Raw genomic sequence first — 23115 nt, 5'->3', positions numbered from 1 at the left:
CCAACCTTTGGGATCTGAATTTGATCCCCAGGACCCACATCACAGATAGGATGAAGAACTCACTCCTGCAGGTTGTCCTCTGACCTATACATGTGAATATGCCATGGCTGTAGGATAATTTCTCAGTTCAAACTTACTGAGGCTGGCTTTTAGAACCTGATAGTCTGTCTCTACACCACAATGCCTAACTTCTACCATCTATGTGAGATACACAAAACAGCATCTTACTCAGAGACAGAAGAGACACTGACAGAGTTCTTTAGAAGAGACAATCTTAAGAAACACAGGTAATTCGCTGGTATATCAAGAGGAAAACATGGCTGGTGGTTCCCTTTACCTACTATCTTTTTCCTAGGATACTTTAATTGTTCAAACATATATTCTTTTCCATACTAGACTTTTGTGAAGTGTAAACTACATTTACAAACTCACTTGTTAATTCAATTCATTATCTTCTCCCTCTTCTTTGAGGTAAAAGCTTCTAGTTAATAACTTGTAAGAACTTGTATGGTTTTGTATACATCTGAGACCTCACTTCACATTCTAAATATTTCATCTACATGGTCATTTCTAGTTTGTAAGTGCGTAGCCAAGTAGCTATGTGTGTAGCACAAGCTTCACTCTCTGCATAAGTTCTTTCAATGACTCTTCCTTTGAAGGATACATCCTCTGAGAGGTATCCATTCTTAAGGACTATCATAAGCTACCCTATTTCAGCTTGGTTTGTTAGGATTATTTTCACATTGCCACTCCAGTAGTAGATTTTTAAAAGTAACTATTTTTAGCCCAATATTCTTTAAATAATAAATTCAGCTTTGGTTGGACTTAGCTAGGAAATCATGCTCTGTGGGCTGGACATTTCATTTATCCTAGCTAGCTGTCAGTCAGGGAGAACTTGCTCCTAGAAGGGAACTTCAGCACACATCGGGACCATCAGATTTCCCATGTTCCAGAAGAGGAGGCTAACTTTTTCATATGATGGGAAAGCAGGAAGGAAGGGACTAGGGGGTGAGTCACACACATAGATACACATACATATACACATCACTCTCTCACACACACATGTAAATAAATGTCACTTTTTAAATTTATAAATATTAAATAAATGCAGAAAGTCTGTCAAAGTAATGCCAGTAAGAAAGTCATTCCAATCGAGACCTTCATTAACATGGCTTTGCTGATCAGCAGTCACGTGAAGACACTGGAACATCTATTCACTCCAAAACTACAAGAGTGGGAAGAGTTCTTCACAGTGTCCTCATGTGTTTTCCAAAGGGAATCCCAACAATGCTAAGTTCATGAGTAAAATAACATTCTTCAACTAGCCAAGTTGCTGGTTTGCACAAAAGTACACACATGTCCCTACTATGGAGTAGTTGTGACTCTTCCTCACACACTCAATGAATGAGAAGGAAACCACTTCTCAGTAAAAGGTGAGGCAGCAGAGGTTTTTATACCAGTTTAACAACTTTACATCAAAGCCTAGTGTTACTTTCTCATGTCATCACATTCCTCAGAGTCTGGATTACCTCCACCCAGACATTCCTGTCTTGATTTTCCTAGTTTATAACTATTAAAATTGAACTCATTTGTTCATACATCTTGGTATGATTTATGGGGAATGTGTGTTCCCTTGTTTATTCATTCCTGGAAAGATCAAAGAGCCCCATTAAGGAGAGCAATTCATTTCCTAATCTGTGCCCCTTTCTCATGATATTAACATTTAAATAAAATTGGGAGGGTTTATTTCTACATAGACCTGCAGATGGACACTGGTTTAATGTGACAGATGAAGCATGTTGACAGATTAAGTTCAACATTGGTCACCATGTCCTATTTCTTTGCTCTATGCCCACCATGCTTATAATTCTCTCAGATGGAAAGGCTTCAGGTTTAGTCTAGAAATGACTCTCAACAAATAGTTCCTTAGTTGTATAAAGAGGTCTCTGCAAATTCCAGCAGTCTTTTAGAATTATGGCTTTAAAATAAAATGATCTTCCAATTACAATGACTGTTTGTTTTCTGTTTATTTATTATGATGAAAAAGCAACATAAATGGAAATGAAACCATTCTTCAAATTTGAAATTTGATATTTCCCCAAGAAAATCTGTACAGACCAAATGTCCTATTGATTTTGTATAAATTTTAAGATCTCTCTTTTGCGGACACTGGCAGCCAGCCTTTGATCCAAACAGTCACATGATCCAGACAGTAAACACATGTCAGTGTACAGTTAGTTTTGCTTCTAAGATAGGTATAGGTTAAGGTACTTATGGTTAATGCATTTTGGGGCTCCAGTATACTCATGTTATTCTGAGATTATCAGGACTGTTACAATTTGAATGTGAAATGTTACTAGTGGGTTTGTGTGTTTGAATATTTGTTTCCTAACAGGTGGTATTCAACCCTGGAGAACATTTGGAAGAGTTCTGGCTGGTAAAAGTTAACCATTAAAGCAAGCTCTCCATTTCTGGTCTGCTACCCTCCCCCATGACCAGACACCAAGGGATGCAACACCCAACTAAGCCACTGGTTGCCATGTCTTTCCCATTGTGATGGACCAACCATATCCTTCAATCTATGAGCCAATATGAACTTCTCCCTGCAATTGCTTCTGTAGTGTGGTTTGCCTAAGAGGATAGAAAAAGCACCTAAAATAAGGATGGGACTTTAGGGTGAGGCATATAGACCTTCAATCTTCAATCTATCAAGCACTTGCACTTTGTGCACAGAGAGAAATGGGTACTTTACTAATAAGTATCTCGTGCCTTTAACAAAAACTTGCCATATAAAAACATGAACATGCTAGTGATTCTGTGCATATTTCATAGATTAAACTCAATGTTAACTCTACAGATGGAATTTTCTTCCCTGTTGCAGCAACCCATTGGATTTGTTGTTTTGTTTTGTTGTTGTTGTTGCTACTGCTGGTTTTAAATTCTTATTAGTTTGGGGTTGGAAACCAAAGCTAGGGATTGAGTGAGAGATGGTAAATGGTGAGCAAACTGCATTGCTGCAGTCAGCATAAATTGTTAAATAGTCTGGATAAAGAAGGAATTAGACAATAACTTTAAGTTAATTACTAATTTTGATTTTTAAGGACTTATTTACTATTATTATTTTATGTAAACAAGTGTCTTGCTTATATCTCTGCAAGGGTGTTTTCGTGCCCTTGGAGGCCAAACGAAGGCATCATATTCTATGGAACTGTGGTTAAGGATGATTGTGAGCCATCATGTGGGTACTGGGAACAGAACCTAGGTCCCCTGCAAGAGGAGCAAGTCCTTTAAGCCATAGAGTGATCCTTCCACAACCTAGATTAAAATTTATAGGACTGATTGATGACATGTTTGATTAACCAAGGTATGCTTCATATAATCATGTAAATATATAACACATTTTTCATTATGTTGTTGCTTTCTCTCCTCTCCCTTCACTTTTCCTGCCTCCTCCTTGGTTCTGTGAATTCCTTACTCTGCATCTCTTCTCTCCCTTCATCCTTTCCCCTTTCCTCCTCCTCCTTCTCTCTTCTGTCCTTATTTTTGTCCATGCTCCTATTCTTAGCTCTTAGTCTTATAATTTATTAGGGCATTAATTATACAAACAGATTGTTTTCATTGATATTTCCAAAACTGTGTAGCACATGGTCACTGTGTCCATCTACTCTGTAGTGTTTTCACAGGGTCAACTTCTACATTAAGTACATTTCGGTTAATTATTGTACAAAGTGAGAGGTGGGGCATGGGTAGAATTTACCTTTATCAGCATATCAATAGATATTTTACTGCTCTATTTACTGAAGAAGTTGTCCTGTCCTTCCTTGCTGGGAGGTCATGATGGCAAAGGTTGCAGTCTACCATGGCTGGGAAGCTCTCTCCAAGCTTGGCAAATTGATGCCCTGCTCTCTCTGATTTTATCTGGAGACTAGCTCTAGACCAGACACCTGATTTATCTCTAGTGTGACCCTTGACACAGTTCCCTGCAGAATCTTTCCCCCTGGTGCCCATACAGTAGACACTGTGGGAGGAGCTTTATTATAGGAACATTTTTCTACATATGATGACTAAGACTTGTACTAGAAACTTTATGATAGGATCATGCTATGCTATTTAATGTAAATTAGGTGATGCCCCAGCTACTGTCACCATCCTTAATATCTCCACTCATTCTGGAATAAAATTGATCTGATTCATTGAATTCATCTCCTGGAGAGCTATCTCTGTGTCATCCACAGGCCATACAAAGCTCGCTGTCATTGCTTCTTCCTCTTATCCTGGTGGACTGGTAGCCAATAGGCCATGAGGAAAAAGGGAACCCCACACTTCCTTCAACACGTATTTTTTGTGCCTATGTTGAAAGCCAGTTGGTTGAAGATGTAGAAATATATTTCTGGGTCCTATGTCTCATTGGTGCTTTATTGCCACGGTGAAGCTCTGTGATGTTTTTGAATTTTGCACAATGATGCTTCCAGTTTGATTCATTTTGTTCAGGATTGGAGTGCTTAATGTTTTTAGATTTCTCCTCTTCTCCCTCCCCTTACATCTCCTCCCCTCGTCTCTGAAAATTCCAATGGCATTCTAATGGGCATTGCATTGTCCTCAGATAGCTTTTTAGTAGTAAGGGCAGTTTGACATTGTTCATTCTTTAAGTCTATGAATGTGAGAAGTCTTGTCATACTTTGGTTTATTTCTCAGTTTCTTCAGTGCTTTTAAACTTTCATTGCAAATCCTCCCCCTTGTTTACTCTATGTACTTTAGGTTCTGTTAGAGAAATTGTATGGAAAGTTATCTCCTGTATTTTATTCTTGTATAGAATAATACTTCATTCTCCATAAAAGTTAGAGATGGCATGTGTTTCTCCTCCAGCCAGAAAGCCCATATTAACAAAAGGGAGTATATTTTAAAAAGATGACGCTAGACTGTAATTGTTTCTTCCAATGGCTTTTTTCACAGTATGGTTTGACCAGAACATTTTGGAGGTTTAAAGTCAATAAAGCGGACACAGCTTACATTTTAAGCCATGGCATCTATCACATCAGTATCGACACAGTTAATGAAAACACAGATGAGAATTACATGTCTTGTAACTTTGAAAATTTTTTTTGAAATGAATGTGAATGTCCTCTCCTTCAGCTTATATCTAACCATACAGCTAGAACATTTGATGTTCAAAATGTAATTCTAGTTATTAACAGAATACCACTGTCAACAGTACCAAGATATCCAAGTAATTTAAATTGTATTGTTATTCTTGGATATTTGTATCAAATTCACAATGCTTTGCACATTCCCTTAGATATCATTGTGTTTGTGTTAAAATATGTATCTGGAACTTTAATATTTTATCTTGTATGTAAACAAAAGCAGTGCTTAAAAAAACACTCAAATTTAAATTGTAGAATTGGGCTGGAATATTCAAAATCTCAAGCCAGAGCATCATTTCACAGAGATGGGGAAGTCTGAAATGAATAGCTTTCAATTTCCCAACCCTTAGGAAGAGGGATCCGGCAGAGCGGCAGAGCACACCAATCCCTCTTTCCAAAACAAGAAATAGTTTTGTAACAGTCTGTGTTCTCAGGCATGGACATTCTTATGATTAGGTATTTTCAGCAGGGTAAAAGCCTTAGAGTTTAGGGCTCTGGCCATTTTGAACAACTCGGAGGATTGATGAACAGTGAGAAAAGTTATCAGGTGAATGTTTAAATTACACTTATAATTCCAATTGTTTGCTGCCTTTCTCCCTTTACACACACACAATTATTTAGCATAAACTGCTTATATGACTCCATGCTATATTCTATTCCTGTATGCCAGTTATCTAACTAAAGCATTTTTAAATTTGAGAAATGACTTGCATGTGTCCAGAGCTCATTCATTTACCACACGCTGTGTCTATCACTAAGAAAATATATCAGAACTGCCAACATGACACCCATGCACATCATTCCCCTACAATGTCCTGTATCCTGTTTGCTCCAGAAATTCCCAACTAGAATTCCTGGAAAATGAAATAGAAGATACCAATATGGAATGACCACACCTCATTTAATATGATATTGACTTATGGTAGGCTTACAAAATCTCTCACAGGAATCTTAAGAAAACAGATATTTATAAGTCCTTTATAGAAGACTGACTAATTAAAGCTGAGAAAGAGTAAGCAACATTTCTGGGGTCGCAACATGTCCTCTGCATCTAAAATGAAGCTGGCATTTAGGTCACTTTGACACTAAAAACATTCAATGGCCAGCATAGGCCAAGTTGTGCTTCACTTACTATATAAGTGTTCTTCCAAAACTAAACAGACATGTTACACAGTCCACATTCATCTAGAATCCATAGCCAAGCCAACAAATGAAGTCACCACAGTTCACAGCAAGCATTTGTACCTCAGTCACATAGCCAAGTGTCCTTCAAATGTTGGCTCAGTTCTGTGTCATGCTATTTTCTGCTCGGAATCCAGAATGGCATAGTACTCACTTTTTTGAGTAAGAATTAATCTTTTGCATAATGAAAAGTCAGACACAGCAAAGGGCAGGAAGCTGAGGCCTACAGTTTCTTCTTGGAAGTGATACGACTCACACCTGCTCCATACATTTGGCAAAATTGCCATGTCAAAGCTAGGTGCCAGAAAATAGCCAAGTTACACCTTCCATTCACATAGGCTATGAGCCCCATGGGCTTCAATGCAGCATCTCATACCTTTTCCCTTATGCATATTTCTTTATTCCCACTCCTCACAATCAATTTGAGCATGCTCTACTCTTCAGAGAACTGACAAGAATAGTAATTGATGAGAAGGGCCACAGGAGTGTTTGAAGGATGTAGGATGATGAGTGCCTATGGCCACCTTGCTTAGCAGCTCACAGGTGAGATCTTCAACTCAAGTACAAGTGTACTTTCCTAAAATACTCCAGCAAATAGGGTCAGAAAGAAGGAGGTCTGTTGAGATGCTGTGACATCAGCGAAGATGTGAGTGATTTTGATGTTGTTCAATTGCTATTTAAAACCTCAAATTAGTAAGCCCTAAGAACCTTGCCAGTGCTGAAAGACTTAAAAATTTTAACAGGCAGTCATGAGAAACTCTTCACTGTGTTGCTATTTAACATCTCATCCTGTTAGAAATAATCTCCAGCAGAAAATAAGTGAGAGAAGACTATCAGTTCATGTTTCTGAAAATGACAGAAAACTACACAACCCTAACCTTTAGCTACTGACACCCACGTTCTGAGAATGACCAGGTGTATTCTTGGAAGTTCAGCTTACTTCTGGTATCCAAAGCTCAGTGTATAAGACTCTATGAGTCATAATCATTAGCCTTGTCCTAGCCTAACAGTGGAGGAATGAGTACTACTGAAAATGAGCAGAAACAGGCTTGGATTCTTAAATATATATAACAAAGGGGCATTATTACTACACAGGGCATTGAGCTTCCTCCTTGTTTAATATAATACTTTGTCTCCTTACCAGCAAAAACTCTTAAGAGCAGGCATAGTGTCTCATTGGAAATTATTTATCCACACTTCATCTTCTAACCATACAGTCAGTTTTTAATATTTTCTCTGAAATATGAATGCTGCACTCAGAAAAAAAATGCAGATGTTATTTGCTTTATCTTGTCCTGAAAAAAAATGTGGGTATACTTTTTAATGATTTCTTTTCCTGATAGCCCTCAAAGTACTGTTTCACCCCCTCACCATGCTCAACTGTCCACACAAAATATTAAATCTTGAAATAGCTACTACTATAGCATAAAATAAGAAGCACCAGCATTTTAATTTGAAACTGCTTTCATTCCTAATTTTTAACACTATACTTATCATCTCTAGATTTCTACATTTATTCTCATATGAATCATTGTCCTTTTCCTCTTCACCTCTGAAATGTCCCCATCTTTCCTACAAATGTATAACCACTATTTAAACAACTGACACAAACCCTTGACATAATGCACTCTAAACTATTGTTACCCTGTACATTAGTTTTTCATTTCCATAACAAAACACCTTAATCAGGCTACTTATAAAAAAGGGAAAAGTTAATTTAGCTTCATGTTTCCTGTGGTTCAGGATTCATGTGCCACATCTGGTCTTGGCTTCCTATTAACAGAGTACAAAGATATTACACAACAAGAGTCAGGGCCACACACCCTATGCCTATCTGTCTGGTCTCTCTCTATCTTGTTATAAACCAGTAGAACTCAATCATGAAGCATTACCCAGTGAATTCATATCATCTATATAGTTATATAGATCAGTTCTTAAAAGACCTACTCCTAAACACCATTATGGAATTGTATCTCAAAGTGATTATCTCACATTGAAGTAAATAAAAAATCATGAGGGCCTGGAGATACTGAAAGCACTTTCAAGCTACTGCACTCAATCTATGATTTATATTTTTCAAATTTTAGAAAGCAAATCTGTCAATATCTTAGTATACAACCCCTGGAATCATCGATGGGAAAGTTTTCAACGGCTGTTCAGTAAAATTGAGAGGATCCCAAGGCTCTGGTACTGGCTGAGGAATATCTTAAAAACAGAGTGATTATAAACTATGATTTCTAGTGTAGAAGAAACTCTTGTGTCCTGAGGAAGTATCTTGTGCTTGACAATTTAATGGTGGTGAGCTGATTATTAACTTTGCTTATCCTCTGGGCTTCCCTTTATTTTCATTGTTAATCAACAATGTGTGAATTCATTATAATTGTATGGATATGTAAACACATATAAAACACAAATTCGATTAACATCTAATAACACATGAGATTCTTTTACAGACATTTATTTTATTTTTGTTTTTTGTGTATGACAGCTTGCCTGGATGAACTCTGTGTATACCACAGGAGGATAGTGCTTAAAGTGGTCAGAAGCCAGCATTGGATCCACTGGAACTGGAGTTACAGATGCCTGTGAGCAACCATGTAGGAAATGAACCTGAGCCTTCTTCAAAAACAACAAATGTTTTTAACCATTGGGCCAGCCGTCTAGCTACACAAATGATTTTAACAGAATGTTCTAGATATTCTTGATAGCATGATCATTAAGTCTATGTATTTTATACCATTTTAGAAAAAGAAAAGAAAGTAAAAAATAAAATCAGTATCATAGACATGACTACAATCTGGTTTAAATCTTTGCTTATAGAAAAGATTCTCTTCATGATATCATATTTTTATTTTTGTTTTTGTTTTTTACAAATGCAAGTTGGTTGTCTTGGCCAATGTCAAAACATCTCAATAAATATTTGCTATGAGTTCAATTGACTATTAACATCCTAGTGAATATGAGTGCTATAATTTGGGGTTCTAAAGGGAGACATTTTGCTTACTGACCTTCCTGAACTACTCAAATTATCTCTTCCACATTACAAAGAGGTCATAAAATATAATAGCTGTAACATGGACTTATTCTCAGTTTTTAAATTTTTTTTAGATTTATTTGTATTTAAATGTCTGTACATGTGTGATGAATGTAAGTATATTTCACATATGTGTATAGGTGCCCACAGAAGCTAGAGGAGGACATTGGAGCTCCTGGAGCTGGAATTACAAGCATTGTGAGCTGTTGATATGGGCTCTGGGGACCAACTCAGGTCCTTGGAAAAAGCAGCAAGTGTCCTTTAACTACTGAACCATCTCTGCAGCCACCAAAGAACCTTTCCAGTAAAGAAAAATAATTGTATGTGATACCAACTAAAGAAACAAATATATGTAACTTTCACTCTACATATGGTTTTGAAAGCAAATATTTATAACGCCTGAATTAAAACATTTTACAAATACTTAGTCATTTTCAACATGTTAAGATGTACATGTAATAGACCTCAACATAATGCAAATAAGTATTAAATATTGATATTGGTGTTTTATAAATATACATACTGATATACAGAGAATTTTTGAGTCTTTTTAAAGTTAAATTTGACTATATCAGTGGTTTATCCATGCAATTAATTCATCAAATATTTTTGGGGGTCACTATATACACCAAACTATTTTCAACATTGGGGGAAGAGACAGAGATAAATGAATAAAAATAAGTCTATTCAGTAATATGTACTTAAGATGTATTTTAACATATAATGCTTATGTATACATCTACTCTACTGATTCTAGATATTATGTAGTGTTTGGGGAAATAGGATTAGAACAGAATAGAAACAACTGAATGATTGGCATGTTGTAAATTCATATGGAGTGGTCAGAAGAGCCTTCATAAGAAACCCAAACTTTGGGAAAGTTAAGAAGAATGATATGTAGAATGTCCAGAGATCCAAAGACTCCTTGAAGAAGCTCAGGCAGTAGGGAAGACTGTGGACTTGCATTTGGTTGAGACATTCTACTTTCTGATGAGACAACAAAGAGTCAGTATAGATAGAGGAAAGCACATTGTTATAAAAGTAATTCAGCCAAGGAGGGAAATAAAAGTTGGACAGGATGCTAACTGAAGCCAAACTACATAGAACTTACTGAATCTTTAAAAGAAATTTTATTTCTTTGGTATCAATGACTATATATACTCAACTTGAACCCATATAAAGAGGAGTATTTCAGCTTAAAAATATTGGGATGCCCATACTCAGCTGGACCCACAGGTTTAAATGCTATTATCACTGTTATCGTTATTACTGTGTCTCTCCCAGGATGACTAATCCTCTGTTCATGCTACTTATATTGCCAAGAATGCTTACCCACAGTAGAGGTCAGGCTTGACTACCAATTTATCAACTGCAGTGAAAGGAAGCTCATCCTAGTTGATATTGAATCAACACAACTTGCAAGCTTCCATTGGTCCTGCTCCATCATTCCTGCTCCTGAACACTGTTGCTCTGAGGAAATACAGTACTGAGTGATGAAGGTAGGTAACTTTGAAAATCTGACAACCTGAGTTTGAGCCCCAGAACCCACATGTGATGGTGCTTATATGTAAATGTAGCACTCCTATGGTAAGATGGGAGGCAGATATGAGAAATGTCTGGAAGCTCAAAGGGCAGCCAAAATAAAATACAGAGCCTAGCAGCTTAAGAAACAAAAGATACTGTGTCTCAACAAGATAGAAGGAGAGAATTAACTTCTGAAAGGTGTTCCCTGACATGTGGTGGCACACACATGTTATGGCATGCATTCCCCTAACTCTCTCTCTCTCTCTCTCTCTCTCTCTCTCTCTCACACACACACACACACACACACACACACACACACAAACACACACACACACACACCCAAAATAAATAAATACTTTTTTTAAAAAAATAAAATATGATGCAGTACCAAAATTTAAAATCTTGACCCTGCTTCTGAGGTAAAAAGTAGACACTGAACATTCCCCAGACTCATGGTGATAAGAGAAAATTTTCATAAAGATCACTGAGCAGCCAAATGCTATCCCTTTCTTTAATTGCTACTAAATATAGTGAAATCACACATGTAATCAGATTCATAATTCTGTCCTATTTACTCAGAAAATACACCATGATGTAGAACAAAAACATCTTCAGCAGCCATGAGAACTGTAGTTATTAATATGTCTGGCCAGTTTGATGCCTTCCTCATGCTTGCCATGGCACAAGCCCATGGCATCTTCTCTATACTCCTTGTGAAATCACTCTCCACTGGTGAGTGTCTCCTTTTCTTACTGAAGTGTTCTTACTTTGGTGACTATTATGGTCAATAGCACTCTTTTCCTTCCTGAAATATCAAACTACTCAGAGCTACTCTCTTGACAGCTGCAAAGCAACCTCGAGCATGGTAGGAGCTCTTAGAAGTGAGTAGCAGAATTCCTAAATGACACCGTACTGGAAGTTTGTATCCTGTTATGGACACTGCATATAAAAATGAGCCTACTGACATCTCCTTCCATCCTCTGTCATCTGTTGTAGGGTGAAGAAAAAGCTGGAGCCAACTGTTTTGTGATAATATATAGAGAGAGACAGACCCGGAATCCTATAGTGGCCTGTGTTTCAAGACAGGAGTTGTTACAGGATACAGTGTTCTTATTATACTAGCATTGCAATGCCTGCAACAGTGACTGTAGAATGAGATGTGCTCACTGAATCCAGCTCTGAGAATGTTTATAGTTGTCTTTAAAAGGCAAAGTTGAAAATACAGTGAAATTTCCCTGAGACCATAGGAGCTTCTGAAGAAGTTTCTATACTTCATATACATATAGTCTTTTGTTCTGTTTTATCCTTATGGGTCTGATATAATTGGTGACATCTGGGCAAACCTATGAAAATAATTAAAGTTTGGACTGCAAATCAAGTGCAAGTAGCTAGTTTTGCTTTTTGTATGCTTGTTTTTTTTAAAACCAAATCAGAAAAGCTGAGATATAAATCCCAAAGTTTCTACCCATCGCCCTTGAGCTATTTAATGCACATTGTATGTTTGTGTTGCATCCTTTAAGAAAAGGATCCCTGTATTATGCAATACTGTGTTCAAGTTCATTAAAAGTAAAGTTAATGATATTGTTTGATCTTTGTCACTTAAAGGACACAAAAATAGAAAAATTATTGAAACTGAATTAAAGTATGTTAGGAACATGAAAAGTGTCTAAGTTTTATCTAACATGCTTGTTCCCAGTGAGTGTTTCTCAATGAAATGCTCCTTGTTAAAAGCCAAAAGCTAACTCTCAGTCCATCACCGACTCTTTGCAATGCTATTAGCAGTGAATAGAAATTGGGTGAGTTTGTGTACTTATTACAATTCAAAGCCTGATAATTTGTTTTACAATGTAATTTTTATATAAATTTTTGTGCTGTTTTATCTTTAAGCCAGTTCAAAAAACATAAAGATTGAGGTGCATATTTTTTAAAAAAGATGAATTTCTGTAGTTTTCCCTTGACTGGAAGGAAAGCAAACAGTTTTGTAAATCTCAATAAGGGGCTTTAGAACAGGAACTTTATAGCACACATTTTTCCTGCACTGGTCCCCATAAATATAAATATTTTAAATTGGGTTCATCTTTTACCACATGATCAGGATTTCCTCTGTACTTCTTGTAGAAGCTTTTTATGTTTGTATCTCACAGTTAAGAATGTTGGAGAATTGATATACAGGCTAATTATTTTTTAAGCATCACACCACAGCATGAATTACACTCAACAACAGGCACTCACAGTGCTGAGTCATAGTACTAGCTTGGTTCTATTTTGAAATGTTGATCCTCTGTGTTGAATGTCCCTATAAATTCTGTTGGACAAACATCCTGGATTCATAGGATCATAATGTTCTTACTTATCTGTGAATGCAATAAATCTCCCATGACTCTCCTATTTTATGGAAACACAATATTCTCTCTTGTTCTATTCCTAGAACACAACTCAGACTGGATATCAACACAACAGATTTCTTTTATGCCTTGAATCTTAAGTGTTTATTATTCTTTAATTTGCTTTCAAAGTCTTAAAAAATTATAATTCTAAAGAATTCTTAACTCATATTACTTAAAATTTATGGAAGATTACCTCCTCTTTTAGAGGAAACAAACCTTAAGCATTCCTTGAAATAAATTGTGATGGAACCTAAATAGGAACCTAAAGACTATAACACCAGAGGTCCCATAAGCAAACAGCAAGAGAGTACATCCCAGGAAAGACTATTGTAGAAGGAATCAAGATTGTACTTTGCAATTTATAAATTACTAAAATACCATAGAATTGTCAGTTCACTTTGGCAGCGTTCCAATTATTCTAAATCATGAACCAGTTCATGATGCAATGAGCAAAGAGCTCATGACTATGTCTGCATGAGGACTGGGCAATTAATTTTCGACGTAACATTAATTAACTAAGTCTTACATGTCATATCCTGGAAGAAAGGGGAGTACAAGCTGGAAACTAAAGAAAAGGAAGAAACATTATGAACACAGTTCTGGTTCATTTAAATGACTTCACCCACACAAAACTGTGGGGACCCACGAGATAGATCACTGGGTAACAGTACTTATTGCTAAAGCATGGTGACCTGAGCTTGATTTCTGGAACCTACATAGGCAGAGGTACACACACACACACACACACACACACACACACACACACACTTATAATAGTAAGAGTGTAGAGATTTTGACTTGGAACAAAAAGAACATACCATGAATTATTTTTAGCTACACCCATATTTCAATGAACCAAAATGACATATTTGTTTAGAGAAATTCAAAACTGTTTTTCAAGCTACAATGATTCCCAAGGAGAGTTTGGAATATACTGGTTGGTAAGTAATATTTTGTGATATGACATAAAGCATGTTGTCTACATTCTTCAGCTTTCCCCTTCTAAATGTCTACGTTTTTCTCTTCTGCCCACAATAACATACTATATTCAGATAAATCCAATAATCACTTCAATACTTTGTTTAGTGGTTGATTGGTCAGTTACTTTATTTTGTTTCTGCTGTCTATAGATCCTCCTGTGTACAACATACTATTATGACCAAGGAAATTACAGTGGGGCCAAGAATGACTGAGTCTTTCATTCAGAGTTTTCCTGTCAATGTTTTTTGCATGACAAATAGTCCAATAACCAAAAGAAAATGACATTTTTGGGGGCTGAAGAAATGAGTCAACAGTTAAGAACTCTACTGCTCTTCCAGAGGATCCCTACTCAGTTCTCAACACCCACATAACAACTCACAAGCATCTGTAGCTCCAGTTCCAGGGGATCTGATGCCCTCTCCTGGACTCTGTGGACACTGCACTCATGTGGCACTCACACATTCTTGTAGTCAAAACACTCATGCGCATGAAGTAGAATTTTTAAAACAATAAAATGGTCATTTAAGAATTCTCTTTACTTAAAAAGAACAAAATGTAAACATAACTGTGAGAAGTAGTAAAAATGCAGGAACTTCACCATGTAAGAGGGAAACTTCTTTTAGAGGTGACATTTAACCTAGTATCTGAGTACTGGGAAGGTTCAGATATACAAATAGATATAAGGAGGTATAGTAGAAAGGCATGAGATGATATCTTGCAATGACAGAGGGGATACATGCATTCATAAACATCTACTATGTATTATACATGTTAAATAATATATATGTGAATATATGTAGATATCATGATGAAATTAGCTTGTTTCATGTGTTGAGAGTCACTTCTATACACATCCCTCCCTTTCCATAGATCTGGGTTGCAGAGGCAGGGTACTATGTATTATACATGTTACATAATATATATGTGAATATATGTAGATATATGATTAAATTATCTTGTTTCATGTGTTGAGAGTCACACATCCCTCACTTTCCATAGATCTGGGTTGCAGAGGCATCAGTTAGCCTTTGCTACAGACCATCTACAGTAAAACCTTGGCAAAGGGACATCGAACAGAGTGAATTTCTGTTTCAAGATAAACAAAGTTCTCATGACACATACACTAGGCTCCAGTTTCCCAATTTTGAGTAATTTCCTTCAGTACTTGGATGTTCTTATCTTTCTAGTATAATTTAATAAGACACAAAGAGTCCTGCCACTCTCACCATCCTCCTTGTATTAAATAAGTCTGATTTAACTTTTGCGGGTTGAAGGCTGGGAGGAGATTACAGCTGGGAGGAGATTACAGTGGAGGGATAATGTTTCAATTCCTTCCCTTTTGTGATTAAATCTCATCAGTTCATAATTTGCTATAAGTTTATGTTGGCTAAAGTTAACTGATGGCCATGTTTCTTAGTACATGCCTTCCCCTCTTTTGAGGAATGCTTCCTAAATGAGATAGACAGCTTGACTGATCATGTACATACAGTGATGGATAAATGTGAAAGTCAGGGACTTAGCCTCACCTGCAGATATGCTTTAGCTGGCAGACATGATTTTATGTCAGTCTGAGATATTTCAGGGATTTTCACATACAGTTCATGCATCTATCTCAGTGTTATAAAATTGTTGTATGTGGCCAACCTAGAACACAGTTTCTCATTACAGCAACAGGCTGTCTGAAGAGGGTCAGAGCCCTTCAGATGGGACATTAACTCCCTAGCTGTATTCAGCCTTTACTGTCTCATAATCTTCACTTTCCCTGCCATAGTTCCATAATTAGTAACTTAGTGAGCCATGCTTTGATTTCTGGTCTCCTATCCACACATTCTTATGTGAAGCTGTCAATTGGATTTATAATGTCCATCTTTCTCAAAAAATTAAGATAACCCATACTCTTCAAAAGCCCCTGCAACCTTAGTGGGCTCCACATCCCAAGACATCTTGCTGCATTTCCTGTTGCTGTGTTTAAATAGCCTGGAAAACACTTACTGTAAATATGGTTTATTTGGGCTCTACTCTTGAAAGCACACTAGTCTACATAGTGGCAAATTCCAGGGCATTGGCTCCATGCAGCTGGTGGAGTTGCATTCCCAATCAAGAAGAGAACAGCACAGAGTCATGTATACTCAGCCAGCTTTCTCCTTTCTATGCCATTCTGGCCTCCAGTCCAGAGAAAGGAGCTACCTAGGTCAGGATGATCTTCCCAAGTCAATGAATCTAATCAAAATAAACCTTCATAGACATGCCCAGAGACTATACTAACCTAAAGTATCCCCTACAAATTGTCTGGAGATTTGTCTCCTAGGTGTATTCAGATTCTATCAAGTTGACAATCAACACTGTCCCTCTCAATGGCTAACTTCTTGTGGTCCCACTTCTCCTTCTGAACACCTTCTCAGTTTCTCATGCTATTTCATAAGGTTTGTATTTATTACACACATCATACACAGAATGCTGCCTCTTGCCAAGTAAATGCAGACTCTTTACAATATCTGGCTTTAATATACTTATTTCCTATTGTGAAATAATCTCTAACACACAAGTGAACTTTTGATCTAACTGTTCTAGATCCTGTAAGAATTTTCCACAAATAACATCCACTGTTAGTGGGATGTGAAAGCTTGCTTGCAGGGAATCCAAATCCAAATTGAGTCCACACTCTCATCCTTTATTTACACTCTGCCCCAAGCCCTGGCACTGTACCAGATTCCATGCTGTCTTCCAACTATGGTAGCATTTCCATATCTACAGTTATTCCCATGGCCTGAATTCTTCTTGTCCAAACCAAACTCAAATTATTATTTCCAACTTAGGCATGCATAATTAACTAATCCCTTTCCTGTGGTGTTACAAGAGCTACAGTTATCACTGCCCTGGCAAAGTCAGTCTAATGGCACAGATGACATGAAAGTAACCAGCTATGTTCTGATGGACTTAAGGCTTGCTCCACAATATAAAACCCATAGTTGGCACCAATATCGTGGCCAGGAGCCTGTGTTTAGACAGGCCATGGGTCTTCGGGGAGAATCTAGTCCTATTATCCTTCTAAATGGACATAGTATCAAACCAACTAGGAGTGGCTTCACAGTATACCCATAGATGAATGTATCTCTTGGTCTTATCAGAGAAACTACTTCTTTTGTTAGATGGTAATTAACACAGAGATCTTCAACTGTTAAAGAATAGAGGATAAGGAACTGCTGAACACTGAGTTACAAATGGGACGTCTATATCATACAACCCCTCATAAGGCTTGGCATTCAATACAGAAAGTGGGAGAAAAACTTGTAAGAGCCAGAGTCAGAGAACAAGCAAACAATGTTGATGTGGCAGAAGAGCTCCACACATGGACTCACAATGACTATGACAGCATGCACAAAACCCAAACAAGCTGAAATGAGACAAAAATCCCAGCATGGGTATGGGAGAAGTCCTCCTGTACCTAGGGAGCCATTGACAATTAATGGTTCCTGAAAGGATAATGCTTTCATTAGGGATGTGGAACTGATAGGTTGACCACATAACAGTGGACGGCCATACATTTAAGAGTTTATTGGGGGTATATATTGAAATGAGTGTGTTAAAATAAAAAAAAAAAATACCTATTGTTTCATGTGTAGGGATGGCTCCAGATGGAGTTGGGAGAAAGGAGATTAATATGATCAAAATATATTGTACAAAATTCTCAAAGAACAAATGAAAACTAATCTGCATGTGCATGTGAGGGGGGAGAGAAGGTAAGAGGGAGGGAGGGAGGGAGGGAGGGAGAGAGAACTGGGATCGACATGTAAAAATAATAAAAAAAATGAAAAATGATAAAGAAAAATTAAAATAAAGAGTTGTGTCATTCAAAATATTTAAAGGACTCCAAGGGATTCTGAGTTCATTTAAAGTGAAATGTATGCTTTCTCTCCATCAACAGTGTTCTCTCAACACATTCATTACAGTCAAGTGAGAAATCATGGAATTCCTGTCTATCTGATTATCATGGGAAGTTCACCAAAACAAAGCTTAGATGTCCTAAGATCAGTTCCCCCACCCTAATCTATCTCAAAGACAGTTGTATTTGGAAACATTGACTTTGATTTTAGATATGTCTATATGAGGCCTATTATAGGCTAAAATAATTTTGTATCATGTTTCTTGACTTTTCTATATGCTTATAATACGGCATAGTAAGAAAAGTAGAGTTCTACTGCACTACCTGCATAGACCATGGCAAAAGCCTAATCTGATATTACTTTTCAAATAAAACCATTGTGGTTCAAGGCCAACCAGGGATACTCCTGTTTGCTTCAGCAGAGATCAAAGCAAATCTGAGCTTCATGTTTGAACCATTTTTTTCTCTACTCAATCAAGAGTGTGAAGGAGGAAAGCCAGGATTAGTACATATGTCTTGGGTTAGTGGCATGTCTGAAGAAATCAGACATTAAGAAGCCTAGATATTTTATACCTGCCTGCAAGAAATCTTACAAGGCTTTTGTCCTAAGAGTCCTATGGAAGCTGCACTGGGGAACACTCTGCAGGAAGATACTGTCTTTGGGGTCTTCTCATATTATGTCACACATATTGCAACATTCAGAATAAAAATGTTTCAAAAGTTAAGGCCAGCAAGATGGCCCACTGAGTAAAGATATTTACGACAAAGCTTGATGACCTAAGTTATGTACCCAGGACCCACATAGTAGAATAAGAGAAACAAGCAAGTACCATTGACAAGCAACAAGGCTTGGTGTCTCACCACAGAAGCATCTATAAGTGCTTTTCTACTTTTAAAGAATATGGTGAATATATATTTGATATCAACCCATCCAAACCAAGTGATTAAAGAGTGAACAGAATGCTTCCCTGTTCTTAATAGACCACAGGTGTTATCAGGCAGGTTTTACAGCACTCAACAGCATCAAATGGGCATTCTAGCAGACCTGCCTATATGTGGCTCTATCATCTACAGATATGTTACCATGAGGGAAGGGCTACAGTACATGAATGTGAAGATGGAAACTTCCATACTCAAAAAGATAATAAATAACTATTCCATTCAAGTTTTTGATACTAAACACAAGGGAAAAATATGTCTTTACATTACCTAGGACATACAGTTTGTAAATTGAAGTCCTCATAATTTTCAGGTGTATAAAGAAGGAAAATAAACTACCCACTGAAACTACCCATATCATTTTATTTTCATGATTTTTGATTTTGTGTGCAGATCATGGAACCATGAGGAATTTAATTACTTCCATGGCAGGGAGAACTAAATGTGTTCCTTTCTCTTCTCTTCTTTTTTTAATCAGGCTAATTCCACATCAACTTTCCCTTAGGGAGCTGATCATAGGATTCATAGAACTAGTTTTGCAGTCCACGGTTGGCCACCAGCAGTACTAAAATATATGTTAAGGGAAAGGTGTGAGTGTAAAGGTGAAAGGCTAACTGGCAGGGCCACTGGCCTCAGGCTGAGCAGATGATTTGTCCAGCAAACACTGAGCCCTGTTAACTCCACCTCTCCCTCCTGCTCTGCCTCCTTTCTCTTCTTTTATTGTTGTTTGGCTTTGGGTTTTTTGGTATCGTTTGTTTGTTTTCTGAGACAGGATTCTTTGTGTAGATCTGGCTTTCCTGGAATTTATTATGTTGACCAAGCTGACCTTAAATTCACAGATGTCCACCTGCTTCTGCCTTCTGAGTTCTGAGGTTAAAGGTGTGGACCACTATGACTGGTACAGCTCTGTTAGGGTAAGAGGATGAGGCTAGAGACTTGACTTAACTTTTTGATTCTGAGTCAAGTACCTGTATGTTCATAAAAAGTTATTTGTTATGAGCATCATTGTGCATAGATTCTCAATGTTATCATTATTACAGCCATTACTCATGATAGTTGATCTGTTTTCTATTTAGAAAACTAATTCTCTTGATAAATGATCCCTAAACACATAATTTCCCAGTGCCTCTCTGAGGTTGTCTTTGATATCTGTGACATCTAATGTAGATATCCTCATGTCTATATTTCACATGCTTTTCTTAACCTTGAAAAATTAAAGTTTAAAAATAAGAGAAAATAAATTTCAGAAATTTTGTTTTGATTTCAATCTCTACTAAATATTCACCTCTTGATAACATGTTACTTTTTTAGGTGAACACATGTAAAAGAATAATATAGCCATATTTTCCCTCCTTTAGCATCAGTGGCCCTAATTCTATAACAGTATACCCCCCAATGGCTAACCTTTGTCTCACTCACCTCTCTCTATACTTGTACAAGTTCTGCTTTCTCTCTGGTTGCAAGAGACAGGGATCTATGATACCATATTATTTGAAAATTTTGGCTGGATGGGTCTCAAAGACATTTCAGAAACAAATTGAAGTTATTAACAAATATTGAGAGAAACTGCCCCTTGGTCTTTCCTTTTTAAACAGCCATATGGATGGATCTGTCTTTTCCTAGTAGTACAGCAATACTTTTCAACATGTATTCTACTGACCACATAAGATGGAAACACACATTGCTGATTACTTTCCAATCTATTCTATAAAAGATAGGAAATCAATATACAAATATAGACTAGAATGCATAAGACTGGCAAGCTTTCACATGTGTAGCTCAGAGACTAAGACAGCCAGACATGATTTCATCTCATGAACATTTGATTGTAAAACCAAAATACCTTTAGTTTAGTTAAATGTCACATGATACAGGTAGGACATTTTGCATTTGGATATTCTAAGCTACCCAGCCAGACCATTCTGGCTTAGATATTTGAATACCAGTCACACCCATATCTTAAAAAATAAAATAAACCACTTCTATTCTATCTAAGAAAACAGGTTAATTCCACTGTTAGTGTAAATCATTTACCAGCCTGCTATAGCTAATTCAATTAGATGAAATTGGAGAATATACAATGACCATCTACTGAGTTAATTATTTTGTGGCCTCACTAACCCTGGAGATATTTCAGAGAGGAAAAAAGTAAGTAAGTGAAACTCAATTTTAAAAATAAATAAAAATGATGGTAAGTGAAATATCACCCCATGAGCTTACATTCAGAACCACCTTTGCCTCCATTGCTCAGTTCAACTTGTGTACAAACAGGACTCAGGGTTACATGAAAGGAGCCTCCCCAGGGTATTGACACTGTGGAGCTGAGGGGGGTAAACTCGGGCTTCTGACAACCAGGCTACGAAATGCCAGCGGCCAACTGTCAACAGTGTTCTGAGATCTAACAGCCTCTGTGTCAATAATCTCTAGAGCAAACATTCAAAGTCACAAACATTCCAGTAGTGTGTGGCCATTTCCAGAGCATCCATGCCTCCTGTCATCTGTGCCCTCCTTTGCAGATAATGCAACTCTTATTAAAATATTTCAGTTCCTCTTCAGGCATCTATCAATGCCAAGAATTTTAATACAGTAGGGTTGATACTCAGTAACCATAAATGGTTTAAAGTGACTAAATCATCTTTTCTTTCTCAGGGTCAAGAAATCTCAGTCCAGACAAGAGCTTAGGTTTGCTTACAAACAATTCTGCTCAACTTCCTTGGTTTTTGTCTCATCCTTGGAGGTAAAAATAGCATGATTATGCATGTGACATTTACATACACATGTACAGATCCATGCATATATACACATACTAATTTGCATACAGACTCATGAACACACATACACATAGATGCACATGCACACATATCATGCACACACATAAAACTTTGCACTGTAAGTCTTCCTACAATAAGCACATACTAAAGCCAGTTCCTGTTCTGGACACAATCTGAGGTTTTGTGATTAGAAAGCTTGTGTAATGCAGACCTATCTCTAGAGATGAACCACAGCCTACTTTGTTTTTGGAAGAAAATTAACTGAAAGAATCAGAGTTCAGACATATTTACATCCTAAATCAGACTTTATCACCCACTTGCGGTGGCGTATTTGCTTACAGCAGGGGCATTGTCACATTTTTGCTTAGCAAAATACCATAAGGCAAATGCATCTAGCATCATTTAATACACTGCAAAGCCAAGAAACAATGGTAAAGCCTTTATCTAGAGAGCCTGTTGATTCAGCAAAAACTTATCACCATCTACTCTGTGGTGGGAATCCATTGATACAGGCTGGGAACTCTCATACATGTTGTAAGAGAAAACCCCTGGCATCTTTCTCAAATTAGTGCTAAGTCTACCTTCCCTAAGTAAGTTGCTTTAACAAAAGGAAGTTCTGTCTTCCTCCCCCTGGACTGTGCAGTGTACTGTGTAATAATAAACTTAAAATTATAAGAAATACCATAGACCTTTCTCTTCTTGTCTATAGCATTCTAGTAACTAGGGAAAAAAAACCTATAAAAAACAGATTTCTTTTTAATTTTGTGTTCTGATATCTCTTGACCCATTCTTTGCTAATAAGTACATGTGTATATTGTTGTTGCTTTCTTATTCTTTAAAATAATTTCATATTGCTGGGCAGTGGCAGTGCTTATCTTTAATCTCAGCACCTGGGAGGTAGAGGCAGAGGCAGGCAGATCTTTGTAGGCTTAAGGCCAGCCTGGTCTACAGAGTGAGTTCCAGGATAGCCAGGCCTATCCTCTTCAAAAAATATAATTTCATGTTTTTTTAAATATAAAATTTAAAAAATGCATTCCTTTGAACTTAAGAATAAATTGCAGTCTTTGGCACCTCAGTCCCCAAACTCAATTTATAGTCACTAGCTTTTATAAGACTAAGTATAAGATTAAATTAACTATTATAGTCATCATTTTTTTAAAGTCTCCAAGCAGGAATTTGTAAATGATTTTTTTTTCTTTTTGAAGAATCTAACCTGTTTGGGGGCTGGGGAGATGGCTCAGTGGTAATAGCCCTTACAGAATAAGCATAA

The sequence above is a fragment of the Phodopus roborovskii genome, unplaced genomic scaffold, assembly GCF_943737965.1.
Source record: "Phodopus roborovskii unplaced genomic scaffold, PHOROB, whole genome shotgun sequence".
NCBI lineage: Eukaryota > Metazoa > Chordata > Mammalia > Rodentia > Cricetidae > Phodopus > Phodopus roborovskii.
Note: the sequence above shows the minus strand (reverse complement) of the source record.